Source organism: Belonocnema kinseyi, chromosome 2 (assembly GCF_010883055.1).
Source record: "Belonocnema kinseyi isolate 2016_QV_RU_SX_M_011 chromosome 2, B_treatae_v1, whole genome shotgun sequence".
Taxonomy (NCBI): Eukaryota; Metazoa; Arthropoda; class Insecta; order Hymenoptera; family Cynipidae; genus Belonocnema; species Belonocnema kinseyi.
In genome coordinates, this window is record NC_046658.1 from 88,474,505 (window position 1) to 88,497,853 (window position 23,349).

Here is a 23,349-nt window from a genome sequence, read left to right on the forward strand (position 1 = left end):
GAAATCCAGTCCGTTCAATTAATTTTTTTGTTTGATTTAATCAATATCAGGTTGTTTTTTTAATGTTTCGCGGTTTATAATAAATTTTATTAATAAACGCTCGAGATTTTGAGTCGAGGTACATGTATATTTGAATTCCCAATGATTTTCAAGCAAGTGATCAAATTTTCAAAGAAACAAAAAATACAAAAACTTACGCTTTCAAACAAACGGATGAATCTTCAAAGCAAAAATAACGAATTATTTGTAAGATAGTTGGATTTTCTACCGAGAAATATAATTTTTCAATGAAGAACTTTTCTACCAATAAAGATGAATTTTTCATCCAGAGGAACGAATTTATTAGAAAACAATTGAACTTTCAAACGAAAAACGACTTTTTAAAAAAATTATTGAATTTTTAGCCTGTAAACATCAATTTTCAACCAAATTGTTGCATTATTAACAACAAAATAATTAGCAGCTGAAAAGTTGCATTTACAACTGGCTCAATAAACTTTAGAGCAAAAATGACAATTTTTTGAACAAAAAGTTGCATTTTAATCATGCAGTTGAATATGTAAGCAAAAAGACGAATTTTTCAGAATACAGTGGAAATATCAAGAAAAAAAATTAATTTTAAACCAAGTGAATTTTCAAACAAAAGGGTTGATTTTTCCACTATAAAACATTAAATAAAATAATTAAATTAAAATAAAATAAAGAACAAATAAAATAATAAAACAAACATAATATATCAATCCAGTAGGGCGTATTTTATATCCAAATAGACGATATTTAAACCGTTGATTTCTAACAAAAAAATTATTTAAAAAAGTCAACCAGAAGTTGAATTTACTAGCATTAAATAGGAGAATTTCTAAAAAGACAAATGTTCAACAAAACAGTTAACAATGACACTCAAGAAAATGAATTTTTAACAAAATAGTTTAGTTCTTAACTAAAATTATGGATCTTCACCAAAAAAGTTGATTTTTAACAAATAAGTTTAACTTTTAACCCAGTAGTCGAATTTTCAATAAAAAAAATAATTCTTAAAGAAAAATATGATATCTGAAAGTTTAGCCCAACAAATTTTGATTTAAAGTGAAAAACAGTATAATCTAAACAAAAAAGATAAATTATCAACAATAAATGTAATAGTTGATATTTGAACCAAAAAAGAAATAAAGCCAAATAAAATTGTTTGGATTTTCAAACCAAGAGGTCCATTCCCCACCAAATAGTTAAAATTTTCCAGGAAAAAATAATCTTTTTTAACCAAAAACATCATTTTCAACCAAGTAGTTTAATTTTCGACCAAAATAACATAATTTTTAATAAAACATTTAAAGTTTTAAGAAAAAATTATATTTAATTCAAATAGTCGAATTTTTAACTAAAAACGATAAAGTTTTAACCAAAAATGGAGTAGTTCAATTTGCAGTGAAAAAATATTATTTTTAACAAACAAAAAAATTTTCAAAAAAATAGTTACCTTTTTAAAGAAAGCGATGGATTTCCGACTGATAAAATAAATGTTTAAGCAATTAGTTCAACTTTCAAGCAAGTAGACGAATTTTCTACAAAAAAGATGATTTTTAATTGAAAAGATTCATAGAAGGATTTTCAAATAAAAACGACCAATTTATGCCAAAAATGCATTAGTTAAGTTTTCAGTTAAGTAAATTAATCTCAACCAAAAATAGAATTTTCAAGAAAAGAGTTCAATTTCCAACCAAAAGGGGTGAATTCTGAACGAAAAGTATAATAGTAGACTTTTTAATGTAATATAATAATCTTTCATTGAAAAATAGTTAGATTTTCTTATTGGATTCTATTAATTCGGATCGCATTTTAGCGAAAAAAAGGAAAATAAGAAATAGAGGAAGTTTAAAAAAAAATAAAATTACTAATTTTTATTTTTTTAGCATGTCAAACAAATGTTATTCACATCCATATTTTCCGAGTGAGATGTTACATTCTACGCCCCCCCCCCCCTACAATTCCACGTAGTTTTTGAAAGGCACCTTCATTGAAAACCTAACTGGTTAAAAAAAAGGCCTCGTTCTAAATTACTGTTTTACTGTGGTAACATGAAACTTTAAAGATCTTACAATGGAGCAGAGAAATGATCAAAAGCGTTTAAGTTAAAGTACACTTTCCTCTCGACGACATGAGCATTGTGTTGAATGTAATCACGTCAATTGACCGGCGGCTGCAAGTCTGAGTAATTGCTCAGCTTCCGGTCTCGCTCTTATTCTTTGTTTCGAGTCAAATGCAACCGCCAATTGCGACACACGCTACGAGCAGTACGATAAAACGAGATCGCCAGCGAGAGTCAGAGAGAGTGAGAGGAAAAAAGATTCCAAGGTCAACTCTTGCTACGGTCAGCTTACCTTCTATCAAGAATCGAAGGCGACAGGACGCGATATTCGCATTTCCAAGGTATTTTATTTCACGAGGTGGAGGGAATTCGACTGACGATCCGCCATTTTGAATCCGTGAAGACGGTGGCGAAAAACGCGCGCGAATTATGCATTGGCGTACGTGGTATGAGTATATTGTGCTACTCTTGAGAACGTTAGAGGTACCGTTTTCAATCTCGATGATCCGTTATGGCGGACTCGGTCACTCGATTGAAGAATTTCAAAAACAAGTCGAGCAATTATCAGCCATCTATCGGTGTAATTGACCATTTAAAGAACTATAAGTGCTCGATTATGAATGTATAATAATTCAAGGTGTTACTTACACTAGGTTAACTATTTGTTTAAAAAACGATCTATAGAAATAAACATTCAAAATTATAAATTATGAGAGGTTAACTCCCTTGCGTGTAACACCACACAAGAGATTTGAATTTTTTCACAATTATCACAGCATTAATTGAGGAATGTATTTTAAGAAAATTTAAGTGAAAAAAATTGTTTGAAATCGCACTTACAGTCTCAAATTAGGAAAATTTTATTTTAACGCATATTGCAAAAAAAAATTATAAGTAAAAATATTAGAAAAAAAATTAAGTTTTTTCTTTAATTCATAAAAATGGTCATACACACACAAGAAAATGAATCTCACAGGGAATACTTTTTCATAATTTTTTTTTTTTTTATAAAAACAAACAAAAAATCCCCCTAATAATGGGACTTCCTATTAATAACACCTGCTTAGGAGGTCTTAATTGGCTTAGAAACACGATGGACCCTATACTAGTATAAAAAAAGGCGGAGAAAGAATAAGGGAAGTGTGAGAAGTTGGATTTGGATGACTTTACTTTTTCTCGATCTTTTTTTCTTTGTTATGTAATTGCCTCTAATGAGCTGGAAAGGAGGCAGTTTGGAGGTCTAATTTTGTGTTGAGAATTTTTTTCATGCTCTAATTTCGATGCATAAAATTATTGATGGAAAACCACATTTAATTTCGATCTTACACGAAGAAAACTTTTTTTATAAAAGAAAGCTTTAAACTTAACAAAAAAACATTTAGTTGAACTCTGTTTTATTTAAAATTATTGCATCCTTTTATACTATCAGGTCTGCTCGATTTTTTTAAATTGGTTAAATTTGGATAAATAATGGCTAATTTTGTTTAAGGAAAACATTCATTCAACATTTTTATATTAAAACATTTTTTAACACATAAGTAAATGTAAAGATAATTTAGCATTTTCCAAATTGGAAATAGAGAAGTTCTAATGAATGTTTTTCCGACAAAATAAGAAATTATGAAAAAAATTAAAGTCGTTATTTTTTGGTAGTTTTTAACTTTTTTCATAAGAAAACATTTTCCTCTTTCATACAACATCACTAATAATATCATTTCAATTCTTAAAATCTAGAAATTTTTTTCCAGCAACCGGATTTTTGGCAAATACCTTAAGAGCATTCGTTCAATTTATCCCAAACTTCAGTAAATTCACGTAAACTAAAATTTAATTAACATATCGTTACTGGCATCAAATTCAATTTATTGTATTGAAATCCAATTTTATAAATACCAGAATATGCTTATATTTTTTACATGAAGTCGCAGTTTAATTTGCGAAATTGATTTTACCTGAATTCCCTTGAAGTCAATTTAATTTAATTTAATGGAATTTAGTAGGATTTGTTTAAATTGGGTCGAATGTGTTTAAATTAATTCAAATTCATTTCAATTCAGCAGCATTAGTTTAAATTGGGCAGGATTCATCTTAATTCAGAACAATTAATTATAGAATCACTTTTACTTTCATTAAATGAATTGACCATATAGTCACTTAAATACACACTGAATGATCATAAATGAAGATCCATTACTTACGTAAGGATGATTTTGCAAATTTTATACCAGTGATTAGAAATTATTTCAACGGATCTCAAGAGATGTTAAGATCTGCCAAAGAACAACAAAGTATTTTAAAAAATTGCGAAATCTTTACAGCATTTAACAAGATTTTCCAGCTTTTTAGGGATTTGAGGACATTTAATGAGATTTTAAAAGATTCCAAAGAGGTTACAAAAGATGTAGGATATCTGAGAATATTTCAGAGAGTTACAAGAGGTTTTAGATTATAAATTATTTAAAAAATTTAAATATTTTAAGTTGAGAGAATTTTAATTCTTTAAAGGGTTTCCAAAGAATAAAGAACGAATCCCGCAGCTTACAAAGGGATTTCAAGAGATATCAAGAAATTGTAAAGGAATTCAAGAGATATCGAAGTATTTTCACAAATTTTGAAGGCTTTTCGGGCACTAAGAAAAAGATTACTTGAATCAAAGAAATGTAGTCCAGCACATCTAATCAAATATTTTATTGAGTCGAACGAAAATTTTCTTGTTTCAAGAAATAACTTTTTCCAAATAAAAAGGTCATTCTTGTTCACAGAAAAATTTAATACTATATTTCTTTAATTCAAATAGTCGGTCAATGGGGATTTTAATTGGATTTTGAAGATTTGAAGAGATTTAAAGGAATTTCATAAGAATTCAAAAGAGTTCAAAGGATTTTAAGGGGTTTCTTAAGATTTCAAAAGATCTAAGTATTACTAAAGGACTTCCCAGTATTATGAGAGATTTGAAGGATTGAAAAAAATATTACGAAATTTCAAGGAATTGAAAGACACGTGCACCACAATTAATCCTGAGGTATCAAAACTGCTGCATTTTATTCAATTAATTCAAAAATCTGTATTAGTTTAAAGAAAAACAAAAGACTGTTACATTCTTCTATTATTCTGATCTAATTGATAAATGACGATAAGTAGAATTCAATAACTTTAGTAGGATTTAATTAACAAAAATTTCACTTGTATCAAATTAATTAAACTTTGAAGTCAGTTGGGCGAATTTAATTTATTTTTAATTCATTTTGAATTACAGTGGAATGTTATTAAAGAGAGTTGATGTCCCATGGATTCTGAATACAGTTCTACTCACTTAAATTCTGTAGAAATAACATCAATTTCATTTAAATACAGTTAACTTGCCACATAGGTAATTTCTGTTGCATTTATTTAAATTCAGTTGAAATTAATTTAAATTTCAACCGAATTTACGTTAATTAAAGTTTCTGGCATGAGTATAAGCCATGAACTGTAGCATTAAGGGATCCAACTTATTCCATGTCAACTTTAATTAATTCGTTAATTTAGTCGTATAAATGATTCGTAAAGAGGTATTCTTATTTAAATTGAACTATTTAGTTAGTAAGATATGATACTGCCACACTTAGAGAAATGTTAGTTTGATTCAGATGAACATATTTTGTTTGACGTTAAACCAAAAATAGAATTGGTTACATTCATATAAAATTTGTTTGACATAAACAATGCTGCACTTATATCAAGAAAATATTTGTTTGAACCAATCAGATTTTTATTTGACCTTATATCAAAGAAATAATTTGTTTTGTTCAATTTTTCTGAGTGTATTGTATCCCTATTTTTATTTAACCATTTTTTTAGTAGCTGGAACTTCTTAACAAAAAAAAGGTATTGCTCAGCAGACCATTTTTTCTTTGAATTTTGCATTGAATTCCTTTTTCTTGTAGATCCAATCCTTTTATAAATTTCAACAGAAAGTTGTGCGAAGTAATTTAATATGCTTTCATTTCTACTTTCATTCATCCGTAGCTCTTAACATTTCAGAAGAAGAATGTTCATTGAGCTGAAAAATATACGTCATGTATGCAGTGTGTACTGAATGTTCAATGATTAATAATCATTACGCTGACGATTTGTCGGATCCTAACCCAGACATGACAAGTAGACTGACGTGCTTGAAAACATACAAGTTTCTTTACTTATCGTAATTTCATCTCTTAAGTGTAAGTGAATCAGTGAACATTCGATTCGTTTATCTGGCGAGATTTAGATCCAGAGTTTTAATCTTTTATAGCACCGCTCTACGTTAACAGTTTATATAGAGTTTAACTACTCTAGGCTAGTAATATCTTGATACTCATCGTCTTGGATAACAGATATGGATGCTTTGGAATGTTACTGGACGAGCGATCATTCTTGGTACACTTGTGCGTATAGATTATTATGATCTCTGTATATTTTTTATGATTTATCTCAAAAATATGAATCATCTTCGAGGTGGAAATAATTCATGACTATGAACGTGAATAATTGTTGGCATTGGCATAAAAAGAGCTCTTATGGTCGGTTCTAGTTTAACTCAGAGAAAAAGTTTTCTTGAAACAGAAACAGCTTCCTCTTGCCTGCTTTGTTTCTAATCTGTTAAATATCTTTTTTAGACAAACAAAATTATTTATCTGCAAGATTAGGTGGAGTTTGTCGCAAAAGGACATTTTTTGCTTCAAGACGAATTTTGTTTAAAAGAAATGAAATTACTTTTAACCTTACATTTAAAAGCTAGTTTTATTTGTGTCAAAAAGCATCCTTCGGACACAAGAGGAAATTTCTCTAAGCGTTTAGGAGATATTCGCGTTTTTCTAAATCAACAAATTATTATTTTTTAAAATTTTATTGTGGGATGACATGTGGACCTATACTGAATTATTTCTCATGTCACGAAAGCAACCGCAAATGGGTATATTTCCTGTTATATGAAAAGAATAACATCTGGGCTTATGATATTCAGCAGCTTTAAATGCGTTTCTCTCGACAAGCGGTTTTTCGAATTTCCAACTTAAAAAATGACCCGACAACTTGTTTTTCAATTTAAAGAGTTTTTCTTGTGCTTTGAATTCCGGAAATCTATTCGGCTATATGACCCTATATGTAACTTTATGTTGGCCATGAGGACCATCTTCATGCGGACGCCCAATATTCGGAAAATTGTGAAGGTATCAATTTACGTTATTTGTTATTCTATTTTCAATAGATTCAATCTTTTATTACACTTCTTCTTCAGAAAGTAAAAAATGATGCCAAAGCTGTATGATGTTTTGAATAATTATGCAGACTGAATGTAAAAGAAAATTATTTTTCTAAATTACTGGGTATGGGAGATTGATGGTATGCTACAATGCCCCCAAGCTTCGGAATGTCTGAAAGAGTTTTTTAAATATTTATTTTAAAATTTTCTATAGATTACTTCGTAAATAATTTCAAAAAAGTTAATTAATTGATTAGCTATGTTTCGTCACAAGGTAAAAAAAATTAATTCATTTGATTTATTCTTTTGAATTCAATTTAATGGTACTATTATTCAATAATTTCAATTGCATTATGCAATTTCAGTTGGAAATGGAAAGGATAGCTAGGTTTATCTAACTTATCTGATATTTATTAAATAAAATTTAAATAAATATTAAATTACATTTTCACATGTGCATTGATGTACGGCCTAATATATCAGGCCGGTTGATATCAAATGTTAAGGAAAGTCTGTAGCAACATATATTCTTAATGCATATTGCAAGCATTTTCTACACCTTGAATAATTTTAATGATGTGTACATTTTACGTCATTTGTGAATTTTAATTGTTCAAACTAAATACGTAAAATCCTAAAAACTAATCAGTTCTATGGTCAAGAATGTAGAATTGAGTACAGGTGAAAAAAGAAATCTTTTAACACAAAATATGAATGACTAAAGTTTTAAATTTATAAGAATGTCGCATTTTTCTCAAATATCAACATTTTGACACAGGTTTTTATGTAAAATATTCGGCAAAAAGTTTGGATAAGAAACGCATTATTGTTGAATTATTATTTAAAACAATTACATTTTCATATGTGCTCATCTTTTCAGCCTAGTCCATTCAGCCAATTAACACCAAAGTTTATATTTTTATTATCTTTGATAATAAATTATGACAGGGTAATTAAAAATCAGAGTAAGGGTGAAATCTGTTTTTTCATTTTTATTGTGAAATACGAAAATCTGTCAACAGTTCGAGGTCAGTTGAAAAGGTTCACGTACCTCTTTTCGCAATAAAAATGTAAATTTATAATATTAATGACTGGTAAATAACATTATGATTTATACATTTTATGCAGACAAATAATTGTTTAATTAATTTGATATGCTTATGTTTTTCAATATCACTAAATCTGTATTATTTCAATTTTTTTACTCATCAATATTTTTATAAGTGGTAAAGATTTGAAAGCAAACATGAATTTTAAAACATTTTAAACAAGAATTTTGTCAAATATTTATATTGTCATTCATAAAGTATCATTTTGTAATTTCGTACCACATTTACTCGCTTCGACTTTACAATTGTTTATAAAAATAATGCAATCCTTGAGATTTTTTAATATCCTATACACATATTTGTTTGGCATCAAATTTAAAAATAAATACACACAATTTGTTAGCTTGAACTGTTTAAATTTCAAGTTAATTTTTTATTCCCTTTAAACGACCTAACCCAATCCTTCGAAACTTTAGATTTAAAAAATGATGGATACTTCTTTAGAAACCATAATAAAATTTCGCGTTTTTTTAAAACTCATATTCCATGATATTTTTTTTATAATCTATTGGTAACTTATGTGAAATACATAGAAAATTTATTTCAAAGCCTTTTAAAATATAATAATCAGAACATTTTCGAAAATTTACATTATTCAATTTTTTGCAAATAGGCTTTTTTCAAATTGTTTTAACAAGGCATTATTATTATTATATTTATAAAAATTTCAAGTTCTAACGCATCAATCAAAATATGGTTTTAATTTTTAATTTTCAAAGTTATTTGAGTCAGTGAGTCTAATTGCAATAAAAAATTGGAATTTCGAACTATCCGCATATTTAAAATACTTTTTACTAATGTAATCTTATATCTTCCTATGTTATATATATGTATATTTATGTATATTTATATTTTGTTTAGGCAGAATTAAATTTCCAACCTCTTTTTTTCAATTATTTCTTTTAACAGTAAGACATAGTTTATAAAATAATTTTAAACAAAAAATAAAACAATAGGTACAAGAAGTAATAAATTAAACATGTTCTCAAAGTAATAGATACCTATGATAAAGGTACACCTCAGACGACGTTATTACCTGGCTCACCTTCGCCATGGGGAATCGAAAGGAGGAAATTGCAGCACTTGTATACGATATACCACCTATGCACATTTCTAAGTTGCTCTGAATCGCGATTTGTGGTACATTCTCTGGCAAAATAAATTTCATCAGCATCGGTGGTTCAGTGGTAGAATGCTCGCCTGCCACGCGGGCGGCCCGGGTTCGATTCCCGGCCGATGCAATCTTTTTTGCTATTATTTAATTAATATTTTGTATAATTAAAGCTTTTTCGAGTTCTTTATATAAAAATCATAACATCATGCTAAATAGACGATTAATATTAATAATCTTCAAATTTATTAATTCACTTGTCCGCATAGAAGCCTGTTTCCGCTCACTTACAGCGTGCTTTTGTCCCTTGATTTTTCTTTCTTTCACCTAGCTTGACAGTTTAATGGTACATAAACGTCAATTTGACATCTCATAAAATTCTGTTCCCGCTTGAAGTTGCTTCATTTGAATCGAAATTCTTGACTTTAAATTGGAAAATCAAATTATGGTAATTAGAATTAGATGCAGTGTTGAGGACGTGCCTTAAAGAACGGAACTAACTACAGCTGTATTTCCTCTTTTATATACAGGCATGTGTCACAGATGTAAAAAATCATATAATTTAAAAAGTCATTTTTACTGTTCGAAATTGAAGAATTTTAATTTTCGAGATTGAACTATTCCAAAATAGAAATTCAAGAATGCATAATTTTCTATTATACACATTCAATATTGAAGAGACTTCAATTGCAAAAATTATAAAATTGAAAATCATTAAAATTGAAGAATTTTAAATTGTTAATCTTCAAACTTGAACTAAACTAAAAAAATGTTAAAAACTAGATACCTTTAAAATATATAAATCTTAGAAATTGAATGGTTTTTTACAATTCTATATTTTCAAAATTTAATAATTTCCAATTGTAGCTTTTTAAAATTGTAAAAATTCGAATGGTCAATCTTAAAAATTAAAGAGTTTTCATATAGAGCTTTATAATCTCAATATTAAAAATTGAATAATTTTCAATTCTACACTTTAAAAATGCAAGAATTCTCAATGGTTACTTTTCAACATTTTGTAAAAATTTATACTGTTAATCTTGAAAATTGAAGTTTTTAATTTTAAATATTTACAATATAAATTTATGCAAGTTTTATACATATAGAATTCACAATTTTGTCTTTTTTATGCTTTAAATTCGAAATTTCATCAATTTAAAAGAGTCAGATTTGAAAACTTGTCTTTTTATTTACAAGATCAACAAAATGTAAGATTTTTTAAAATTTATTCATCTTTAAAATTCAGAAGTTTTTCATTCTAACTTTTCAAAACTGCAGAACTTCGAATTGTTAATCTTAAAAATAGACAAGCTTATCGTTTTGCCAACTTGCAATAGAAAATAATGCGAGTTTTAAGTTTTATATTAAAATTCTATAATATCGATGCAAGTTTAAAGTTTTAAAATTCAAAATTCTCTGACTTTTATTCTTTATATATGAAATTTCTTCAATTAAAAAGACTTAGAATTTAAAACTTTCAAATATCAAGAGTTTCAAAATGAAAGAATCTTTAATTTTTGACTTAGATTCGATATTTTTAATTTGAAATATTGAGAATTGACTTTTGATCTTCGAAATAATCTAAATTTACAAATTTGTTAACACACTTTTAAAATTGACAAGTTTTCAGTTGTAAATGTTGAGAATTGAATTATTTTAAAAACATTTAAGATAGACTTATTTCAAAAAGATGTTAAAAATTTTATGAGTTTAAACTGTAAGCATTCGAAGTTAAGGAAATTGGCGAATTTTAAATTGTATCCATCTAGACAATAGATCATTGTCAAAAATAGAAGACATCAATAAGACTCAGAATTACAGAATGTCTTTTATAAACATATTATCACGAGATAAAATTCAGAATTAACTTAATTATTTCTTTCTCTCCTTCTAATCCCTGTCGGAACAAAATATTATATTTAAATAAAAGTCAAAAATTACTGAAAGTCGATTAAAATTAAAATTAAAATTAACATTAAAATTAACATTAAAATTGACATAAAAATTAACATAAGATGGTCGTAAACCCCATTTAGTTATTTCAATATTTATTTCAGTGTATGAATATTAATGATGCTTCATAGTACTTTGAATTTAAAAATAAATCAATCTTTATAAAATATTACGAAGAACTGGTAAAGAACTAGTTTGTCTTACGGCTGTTTGCAAAGTACTTTTAAGAATTAACATTTTTCCATTAACGATTGTATTTTTTCTAATTGCAATTTTTTAATTAGGTAACGTCATACTCCATTCACTCCGAAAAAATTCTTAAACCAGAAAAACTGTTTTCTTGAATATACGTGAAAATGTGGTTGAATCAAACAAATTTTGGTTGCATATACCGAAACATTTGGTTGAAACAACGAAAAAAATTAATTGCGTCATCCAAATATTTCTCTTCCCATATAATAACAATATTCTATGTTTGAATCATAAAAATTGTTTTTATTCAAACAAAGCGATTTCTGGCTGTCAAGAATGTATTAATTCATTCGTTAATTTAAAAATACTACTTTTTAATTAAGTTATTTAAATAAAAATAACACTGAATATTATTAAATTACAAGTTTAAGTAATAGGAACCTCACAATTGTCTCGGATAGCGTGTTCTTTTAAAAACGGTTTGAAACACTAGATTTCGTTTCAGAAAGTGACATTTAAATTACGTTGTTTTATGCAAATTTATAATTGAGTTAACTTGTTTTAATGTGCAACATTATATACTTTATACTGAAACTAAGTGAGGATCTACAAATTTTGTACGTTTGTTCAAGAACTTGTGAAATTTTAATTCATTTATTTCAACCTAAAAATACCCAAGTATCTGCAACTCTTAATGGTCCAGTAATTCTAATTATTCAGGATTTAAAATTATTTTATAAGCATACACAGAAGTCGCGTTTTAAAGGCCGTATTGGCCGGGCGAATATCCCCAGTCAAAACATTAATTATAAACTTTCACAGATTTTTATTTCTCGAATGTCATTCTACCAAGAGGGTTCGAAATAAAAATCTTCAACTCATCCAGGTATGTATGTCAATTGTTCGTAATAAAAACTTGAGATTCGAGATTTATTGACTTTGACAACTCTATAAAGGGTCCGTTATTGTACTTGAGATTATGAATGGATTCGTCTATAAAGGCTGCTCTAATCTCGAGAAGTAATGATTTTGAGCATTCTTAGTAGTTCAACGACCTTGTGCCGCCGACAAGTGGTCAAACCTAAAGATTCTTTTCAGATCACGCATGGCATGCCTTTCTCGATTTTCTTCACTCTTGGCCAACGTAACACATCTCTCATAAAACTTGTTTTATGTTACGAAGATTTGAATTGCATAGTTTCTTGCGTAACAAACATAGCGCAAAATTACGACGTGCGCGCATTTTTTAGGAGTCAAAAGATTATGTCTGCAATTTACTTTTCTACTTTCTTAGCGGTGCCGGCAATCTCAGATGTAATTGCTGTGAATTTAATAATGATAATTTTAATTGAGAACCGCATAAAAGTTTGTGGCCATCATAAAATTCCGCGTTACATTGTAGTGGCACTCTCAGAAAACTATTTGGTTCAATGAACAAAATATTTGTTTGGAACAACAACATTTTTTGGTTGCTTTGACCAAATCTTTTGGTAGATGTAGTATTTGGATGATTAAGAAAAATAAGATTGTTTGTATCAATAAAATATTTTTTAGAATCAACCAAAGTTTCATGTATATCCAAGAAAAGTGGGGCAAGAAGACTTTTTTATGAGCACCTCCCTCGATTTTTATTCCTTAACATAAGAAAAAAGCGAGGGGAAACAACTCTTGAAAATGCGGTCCAGCGGAAGTGGCTTACTTCGAATAATATCGCATTACCCTGGATTACGTCATTGAAAAGAATTACTGTAGATGACCTAAAATTCCTTTGGATTGCATATGCCTGCATTGACTTAGTATGTTTCAATCAAATAAAAAATACTTTTAAATGGAATTGTTGAATTTTCAAAAAATAGATGAAATTTGACCAAATAGTGGAATTCGTAGCCTAAAGTATAAATTATCAACCAAGAAGATTAATTTTAAACCGAAAAAGATGAATTTTCAAGGAAGTAGTTGAATTTTCCACTAATAAGGATAAATTTTCAACCAAATAATTGAACTTTCAACTTAAAAATAAATAGTTTCTATTAAAATTTGAATAGTTAAATTTTCAGTTAAAAAATTAATTTTCAACCATAAAAGAACGATCTTTCAAACAAAGAGGTGAATTTTGAATTAAAATTTCGAATCTTCAAGTAGAATAGTAATGAATTTTTAGGTAAGAAATTAAATTTCACCCGAAAATATTGAATTTTCAACTAAGTACTTAAATTTTCAAACAAATAAATGAATCTTGAACTAAAACTATAGATTTTCAACTCAAAAGTCAAATATTCAGTAAAAAAATGTAACCAACAAAAAAGAAATTTTCAACGTAATACAAAAAACAACTATTCCGCACCAAAATATGTAGTTAATTTTTAACCAATATGATGAATTTTCAACTAAAATGATACATCTTCCATCATGAAATTAATTTTTAATAAATTATTTCAATTTTCAATAATTAATTGCCTTTTCATAGCATAGTTGAGTTTTGAATACAGGAAGATAAATTTACTATCAAAAATGAAAATTTCAGCTATAAAAACTAATTTTCAACCAGAAAAAAAATAATTTTTCACTAAAAGAGTAATTTTTTAAGAAAAACACGAAATTTTTAAGCAAAAAATTAATTTCCTGCCAAGAAAGATGGATTTACAACCATGAAAGATAAATTTTTTTTTACCAACAAAGATAAATTTTTCTTCCTAATATATGAATTTTCGTTCGAAAAAGATTAATGTTCATTAAAACAGTTGATAGTAGAATTTTAAAGAAAACAATTAAATTTTTAAACAAGCGTTTTATTTTTCAAGCTAAAAATACGAATTTTTCAGAGGACAGTTGATTTGCGAACAAAAATTTATTTTTAAACAAGAAAGCTGAACTTTCTACAAAAGAAAGATTATTTTAAATTCGAGTAGGTAGATATAAAATTACAAAAGAATATACAAAAGAGGACACAAAAATGCTCTTGATAATCCTGCGAAAATTTTAATGATGTTACATTCATTAAAAAAGTTTTAATGTATAATTATAAAGGACTTTTTTTCAAAATATTTTTCAAAATATCTGAAATCTTTCAAATCTTCTTGAATTTTCTCAAGAATCGTAGGTTAATTATATTCATATAACCATTCAGAAACATGTAAACCACTTAGCTTAAAAATAGTTATTCGCAATTTTTATTTTGTTTTTAAAATTATTTTTCCACTCAAACTATAATTTGGTTGAAATTTCTGTATCTTGACCGAAAAATCTTTTTTGGTTGAAAATACAATTATTTTTTTCAAAATTCGTCTTCTTTGGTTGAAAACGCAACTATTTAGTTGAAAATAAACTCTTGTGTTGCAAATTTGGATTTGACGTATATGAAATCTTAAAAAATCGTTTTTAATTTTCTATTGTATATTCTTAGGAAAATAAGTTGATGGCGCTAGTGAACATAATAAATAAGGCACCACAGATTAAATTTTCGTTTTTTTTTTATTAATAAGAAACATAACAAAAAATGTGACTTTTGAAGTATACTGGTTTTTGAAAAATGCTTCGATTCAATAAAAAATATCTAAAAATAAATAACTATCTTCTAAATTTTTAACAACATTTTTATGACAGTAAATAGTTTATTATTGTAAACAATAATGCTACTTTTTCACGTAATTCAAGGACAGTTATTAAGTAATGATTCTTTTTTATTAATCGATAACATTTGATAATTGTTTAACCAAAATTAATTAATAAATACATAATCCGGCTATTTTTCAGCATTTAAAGTTGTTTCTTTGCGTGTAATGAACTGTTGATAACACATTTTTTTAAATTTATTTTAAAAATAAACCGATCAATTCCGTTAACCGAAAAATAAAGTCAAGTAGTAATTAAGATTGTTTAATAAATCTTCAATTTATATCAACTTACGGCAAGGAATTATTGTGAAGTAATTTAAATTATCATTGCTAAATAACTGCCTGTTAATTCCATGAAAAAAGCGTTACTTTACTTATAGATACATAAAATGATAAAAATTTGTTTAAACCATTTTTTTGCAATAATAAATTGTTTGCTGTCATCAACATGGTCTTAAAGATTTAGAAATTATTTATAGTTAATTGCATCGAAAAAATCAAGCTGGTACCTCCAAAAATAGCCAAACAGTGCATTTGTTAATTAAAGTAGTTTAAAAAACTATTGAATTTTATTTAGTGACCAAATATTATACTTAGATTTTATTTTCAGGTAATATATGATCGATTCCATAGAAAAAACTTTATTTATTCCATAAAAAATACATGATTTGGAAATTTGTTTATAAAAAGTGCTTTTAAAATAACAAATTAATAATTAACTTTTATTAATTCAACTCAAAAGCTCTTTTTGTCTATAAATTGTTCGAATTTAGTGCGAATAAAGTGACGAATTGCCGTCAATCCAAACGAAACCATTTTCATTCAATTATTTGTTTATAAAAAATTCAGTTAATTTGTTACCATTTGTATTGTCATTGGACATCTTTTCTGGATAGTTGATTTCATTTTTCTAGCAATTTTTAATTGGATAAAAGCATTTATCAAAAACTGGTCTACTTTAAAAGTCAAATTTCCTTTTTCATTTCTGTTATTAAATAAACAAAAATTAAAAAATTGACCATAACAGTTGGATGTGAAATTTTATTAGCTTTCATTAAAAAAAAGATTTAAAATCGGATAATAATTGTTTTTTGAAAATCAATTTGTCCACGGACGTTTTTTTGTCCCACTGTATGTCACTAGAATTGAACGCTTTTTTCATTTCTTGAAAAAACATTTCTTTAATTTTAGGACAAAACTTGCTTAATTTTTTGTTAAAAAAGTTGACATTGTTGACAGTGAGGCAAGTTATATTTCCTGAGATTCTTCACCATTTTTAAAAAAAGTTGAGGAAGTAATTTGACCTCTAGTCTCAACTTATCATACATTTTTTCCATAGCGAACAAAATTTAAGGGTCACTGGGGCCCTGATAAAGATTTTTTCTGCTAAAAAAGTCGAATTTGCGGCAAAAAAGCCTCGATAGAAACCTCTAAATATATGTAGTTTTTAATCTGAAAAAAAATAGAATATCATCAGTGAAAACTCAAGGATTTTATGAGGCACCCTACCGATAAATAAATATTTGATGAAGTTTTACGAGATGATACGATTTGACTTAAACCGTCTAAAGACTCCAATTTTCAGGGGTAGTTTGTATATTATTTTTTCATGTGCCAAAAATGCCAGCATCTGAAAAGAGAAACTACTTTCAACTGCAGCTGCAACTACCCAAGAAGAAGGCCTTGAACTGCTCGGAGAGAGGACAAGAATAAAAAAAGTGTAAAAAGGACAGAAAGACCCGAACAAGCGCGTATACAGTAAAATTTACCATACACAATCACAGGTTGTTCGATGTTATACGAATAACCAACGTTTCAAGACAGTACAAAGTACCAGAATTTATGCGTCTCTTTATGCTCTATACTTACAAATTTTCACGGGCAACAATCTTGAAGAGAAGTTTTAGTGTTTTTGGTTTAAAATATATATTTAAGACTAGAAAATATCACACATAAAAGATTTAACTGGCCAGGCATGGGAACTGAACATTTAAAAGTATTAAAAATGATATGTTACTAAAATGTTGAATACTCTGGAATGAAGGTTGAGCAATATTTTTAAAGAAACATTTTAAATTTCATACTTCCAAATGAAGTACAGATTTTTTCAGAGTGGTCACTGAACTGGGAAACCGGTAAAATAGGGGAATGAAAGGGAATTTTGTTTCATTTTTAATAAAATACATTGTGGATTATAAAATAATAGGGTCATCCAGTAATTTATTTTTAATTTTTGCATGTTAAATCATATGCTCTAAAATCACTAATAATATCAGTATACTGTAAAAAAAACTTTCTTTAAATTTATATTTGAAGAAGAAAAATCTGTATGAGTACACATGCCAAATTCTTATCTTTGTTGCGCCCATTTCGCCATATTGATGTGACGTAGCCAAAAACGTTGATGATTAATTATTTCGATTATTTTTATCAAACTGACTATGTATTTTCTTCAGCTTTGAAGGCGCGTGACGTCACATCGTGTATTTCATTCGATGAGGGTGCCACTGTTCCGTTTAAAAAATCGACATTTCCGGTTGATATTTTGTCGCCTTTTAATAAATTATTATAAATTATTAAATAAAGAAACTTTAGTCCACATTTTAGCTTGAATGCTCAACTGTCATCTAAAAAAAATTTCTTTTCGGATTGAAAATTCAAATATTTTGTAGAAAATAAAATTGTGTAGTTGAGTTTGAACATTTTTATTTGAAAATTCTACCATTTAGTTAAATACTCTGCTATTCAGTTATAAGTTTAATTATTGAATTAAAAAGACAACTTTTTTTAAACAATTCAGTTGTTTAATTTGAAATCTCAAATCTTTTCTTAAAAATACGTCTTTGGTTTGAAAATATGGTATCTATATATGAATTTACTTATTTCCCCTGTTTTAAGAGCATTTCGGGCTGAGAAGTCTGTAATTACCCAAATTTATTTTTGTTCATTATTAATCGATTGAATTAATAGTTTTAAAATAAAAATTTGTTTAGCTTTAATTTTTAAAGTTAAAATGCAGAGTAGCTTAATTTTGGCTGCTTTAATTGGCAGTTTTATTTTGATTTCTTAAAATAAAAATAAATGTTTAGCTTCAACAATTGGAAGTATTCCATTTACATAAGCGAGACATTTTTTGCGAACTGGTGAAAAAGCCGGCAATTTTTCCACGCGACAAAAGTGTTCAGCCTGTTGTTATTAAGTAAAATGATGATGCATTATTTGTTATGATAAGGCATAAAAGGAAAGAGAATAAACGATTTCATCCCTATCAAAACAGGATATCCACCTGATATCCTCTATTTCCGGAAGAAACAGGAAGACAAGTTATACCGGTACATTCCAAACTGATGACGTGATTAGAGCTCTTAAAGGAAGGAGAGAACATGATTGAAATTCTGCATCAGCTTAAGGTGTTGTCGATAAGTCCACAACGTATAACAAGCAAGCAAAAAAAATAATAATGGCGGTCTCGAGTTGATAGTGCATGCTGCTGCTTCTTTCTTAGAAGAACGCTCATATCGTGCACTGAAATGCAAATAGAAGGGGGAAAAAACTTAAAATGACTTATTACTTTAGAATTCTTATAGTTATATCAGGTTTAAAAATTCGTTCATTCATAACTTTTTTATAGGACGCGTAGCTTTTTTTATTTGTAAAAAACTTTAAAAAATTAAAAAATGACATTTTTTGGATAAACGACACAAGCTACAAAAAAGGGACAACATTTCTGGACCAAAAAGAGATACAAATACACATATTAATTTTGAAATACGACACAAGGTGCAAAAAATGTTTAATAACAACATTGTTTTTAAATTGAATTTCAAAATTTGCTTTTAACCTTTTTTTTCTCAGGAGAAATGTGATAAAAATGTGTTCTCTAAAGCCAAAGGAGCTTTAACAACAGAGAATTCACAATCACTAGATTTCAGTTGCCGGTGATTTGACCTTTAATTTTAAGAGATGCGCAGCAAAAAAAATTTGTTACAAAAAAAACTTTCACTGAAAAATAATGTTTTTTTTTATTTACAAGATTGAAAAAATCATAATTTGAAGAGTGACTGTTCTGTAAAATCGAAATCACCATTTCAAGATGAGATAAAAATATAATTCCGAGGCGACATGTTGCTGATTCAAATCCAAAAAAAAATTATCAGAAAAAGATATCTTGTTTCGAAGAAATAGATGTGTTATTTGACAATCTGAAAGTCCTACTGAGCACAAATTGGAACATGCTCGGCTGCGGATTGCGATAGAATTATTAAAATCGTCAGTCGCAATTGAAATAAAATTTACACCCAAAATGGTTGTTTCGAGAAAATACAAATTTAGTGTGACAGTATTGTACTATGATAGATTGTCAAAACGATTGACCTACAGAGTTATAGTAGTTTATCATCAAAACAATGATGGATTGAAATTAATTTATTGATGTATTTGATAACTCTGCGTCTCTGAGGTCAAATATTTTGGAATTTAATATCAGTTTTAAAAAGGTATGATATTTTTTGAAAGATAAAAAAATCACTTAAGATTTTATATATTTAATTAAGTTATTCAAAATCCTGTTTTAGATTTATTATAAAGCTTATCTTTAATAATGACATAAAAACAAGACAAAAATTGTTTTTGATGACGAACATAATATCAAAATTTTTAGAGAAGAGGTAAAAAATTATTATTATTATTGGCTTGAGAAAGAAAGTAGCTTAAAATCTAAAAAATACACTTTATCTAGTAGGACGGCCCCCATCCAAGGAAGCCGACACAAGGCGCTGCTTAACTTCAGTGAACGAATGAAAAGCCTTAAATAATTTCATGTATCCAAACTGATTAAATTGGATCAACGAATTGTTCAATTTTATTCTCGTATTCTAAAATGAGCCTGAGTAAAAAATAGACGATATTTGATTGTTTAAAAAATATTCTAATTGTTAGTCACGCTCCAAGAGATTTCTAAGATTAATTTTTAGCGTTAAGAATTCCTAACAATTTTTTGATTTTTTGTACGTAAATTTAATATTTTAATGCACAAAGATCAAGATTTCAAAACCAAATTTTGAATTACAATAGCATACAGTTTTTCCAAATTGTCAAAATTTTAATTCGAAATTGTAACATCTTCAGGTAATTATCGTGGTCAAAATCACATGTTTGAAAAACATAATTTTTCTATGATTTTAGGAATCAAAATAACATTACCGCGAATCTTATTTAAAATAAAAACATTTTTAACGAACAAATTTTTAAACTTACAAACAATGTATTTCAAAGATATTTTTTGCAATTGAATTTCTTCTTAATATCGTTTCTTATCAATGTTTGACAAACTGTTGAAGTTTAATCATTTGTAGCTTATTTTTTCGGTGAAAAAAAATTGTCTACATGTCTACTCGTTCCCAATTTTTTAATTCAACTCATCCACGGCTGAAATCGTTACATTTTTTTTAAGAAAACATGTTTTTAAAGAAATAATTATATTAAAAGATAATTTATTATTTTAAAAATTGGAAACAAATTAATTCAAAAACAAAAAATAATTTGAGCATAATTATTTCTTGAAAAGTTCAAAATTTTCATAAAAATTAAGCTATTTCTTTCATAAAACATGACTGATAATATCATTTGAATTCTTAAAATAATGGAAAAATTGTTTCGCAGAGACCTGCTTTTTAGCAGAAATTTTTAAGACCATTAGATTTAAAAATAATCAATTAAAATTTATTTGTTAATCAAAAAATATTCAAATTTTTAATTGTTGAATTTTTAATTTTCGAAACTGCTAATTTCAAAGCTAATAAATATAAGCTTAGAAAACGTAAAAATTTTTGATAAAACAATATATTGTCTGCGTTGTTTTTTTGTAAAAAATTAACTTTCTTCCTGCTGTAAAATAGGGTAGTTTTCTTATTTCAATTTTAAACTAAACAAAAATAAGGAAGGTTCATAATTTAAAAAAATAATATGTATATTGTATAGGTATTACGTTTTTTAGAAAAACGATATGTTGCAAAAATTGATAAAATTAAAAATTGAATAAAATTAATTTTTAAATTAATACAATATAGATTGTTTCAATTTAAATTTATCCAATTTTATTGTGAGAATATTAAAAGATTAACATAGTTCTTCAGTTGTGTTATAAGCCTTAAATTTCAAAACATAATTTTTCCTGTATTTTTATCTTCACATTTGAACTTTGTGTTCAATTTATAATCTCACAAACTTATTTTGATGATTCTGTAACAATAAAAATACATTCTCACGTTGATAATAGAGTAAATGGGTCAAAAAAATAATAAAAGAATGACACGGAGATGATTGAAATTCAAAATATCAAATAGTTAACACTGAACTTGCGTGATGGGAATAGACATTTGCTTGATTCGTATCATCGAATCGTTAATAGCATTGTGAGAACTCATAAAGATAAACTGGCTTCGCTGTTTGTTAGGAGAAGAACCATAATTGCCATTATTAACGCCTCTTGAGATTAATTTTGCCGTGTACAGCTTGCAAATTTTGTTATACGGGTCCTACGATACGAAAGATTCCATCAAGCAAATTGAGTAAATCACGATTTAAGAAGGTAATGACGATTCATTAGCATTTCCATTTAAATCCCATTCTTTAAATCGTGAAATTAAGATCCAAACGATTCCTTTATATAGAAACATTATTTTCCCATAAGTCTTGTAAAAAGTGAGTAAGTAAATAATTCTTTAATTCCACAATATTTCTATCTAATACATATTCATCTTTCCAACCACATTGGTTCCAATTCTGCATTAACATATTTCAAATGACACGTTTCATTTTAGTGTAAATTTTCCAAGAAGATTCAACAGATTTGAATGATTTCGAACTATTTAAAAAGATTTCAAGAGATTTCTGAACATCTCAACAGAATTTTCGAAATAAAAGTATAGTTCTGAGTTGAAACATCAAATAATTGTTGGTCATAAGAATCACAATTCTGTTTTGAAACCGAGGAGTTTGTAAAATTATTTTAAAAAATTAATGTTTCATGTTAAAAATTATCTGTTTCAATTGAAATGACCCAAATCCTAAACTATAATTATTTACTTTTCCAAATCAAAATTACATTTGTCCCCGAAAATTCCCTATATTAAGTCAGAATTAAATTTATTTATAAAATTTTCCATTATAATTAAAAACTATAGTAACTACTGGTAAAATTTTTTTGCAAATAAAAAGACTTAAATTCAAACAAATTCTGATTTAAAATAAAGAATTTTTTAAATGTGACGAATGTTGACTTTAAGCAGGAATTGTTTTGTAAATTTCTCTTGTGTAAACCAGAATTAAAATTATATTCCAACATTTCCCGCTCTATCTAACAAGTTACTGGTTCCAAGAAATTTACGAAATTCTTGTATCTTAGAATTATCAATATTTTAGAAAATTCCCTATCCAAAAGTAAAAATTATAAATATTTTAGAAACTTCCCTACCTCAAAGTCGAAATTACAATCATTTACTGAAATCTTCTGTCACACCTCAGAATTATAATTATTTTGGAAACGTCACCGTCCCAAAAGTCAGAATTTCCTAAAGTCAACATTATAATCTGCACAAGAATTCTTGTTTTAGAGTGAACCTTCACAGAAAGTTTAAATTATTTACGAAAAGGCAGTTTTATTTCAAATTTATACATTTCTTTTACAAAATTTCCTGTCCCAAAATAAAAATTTTAATTCTTTGCGGAAACTTCATGTGGCAGACAAAATTTTGTCTCTTTATGAAATACTCTGGTTTAAAATCAAAATTATTGTTCTTTACAGGAATTCACTGTCCCAATTGTCAAAATTATATTTCTTTAACAAAATTCCCTACCCTGCTATCCTAAGTGAAAATTAGGATTTTTTGGCAAAATTTTGTTTTTAACTCAGAATTTAAGTACTAAAAGATACGAAAACACTTTTAATTTGCACATTAATAGATTCTTAAAGAAAATTGCCTGTCATTTTCTGGTTTTTAGATCTGCTGGGTCGAAAACAAAAATGTCTGGAATTCGAAATCGGTACAAAGAAAAAAAGTAGC

The 23,349-nt window shown here is 27.2% G+C and overlaps 1 protein-coding gene and 1 non-coding gene across 5 annotated transcripts in view; one reads left to right on the forward strand and one right to left on the reverse strand.

The window, feature by feature from the left end:
* Positions 1-23,349, reverse strand: part of LOC117168421 — a 230,340-nt gene that overhangs the window by 65,940 nt on the left and 141,051 nt on the right. The window lies entirely within an intron of this gene.
* On the forward strand, positions 9,587-9,657 carry Trnag-gcc. Its single transcript has one exon. It is a non-coding gene; the product is annotated as a tRNA-Gly (tRNA).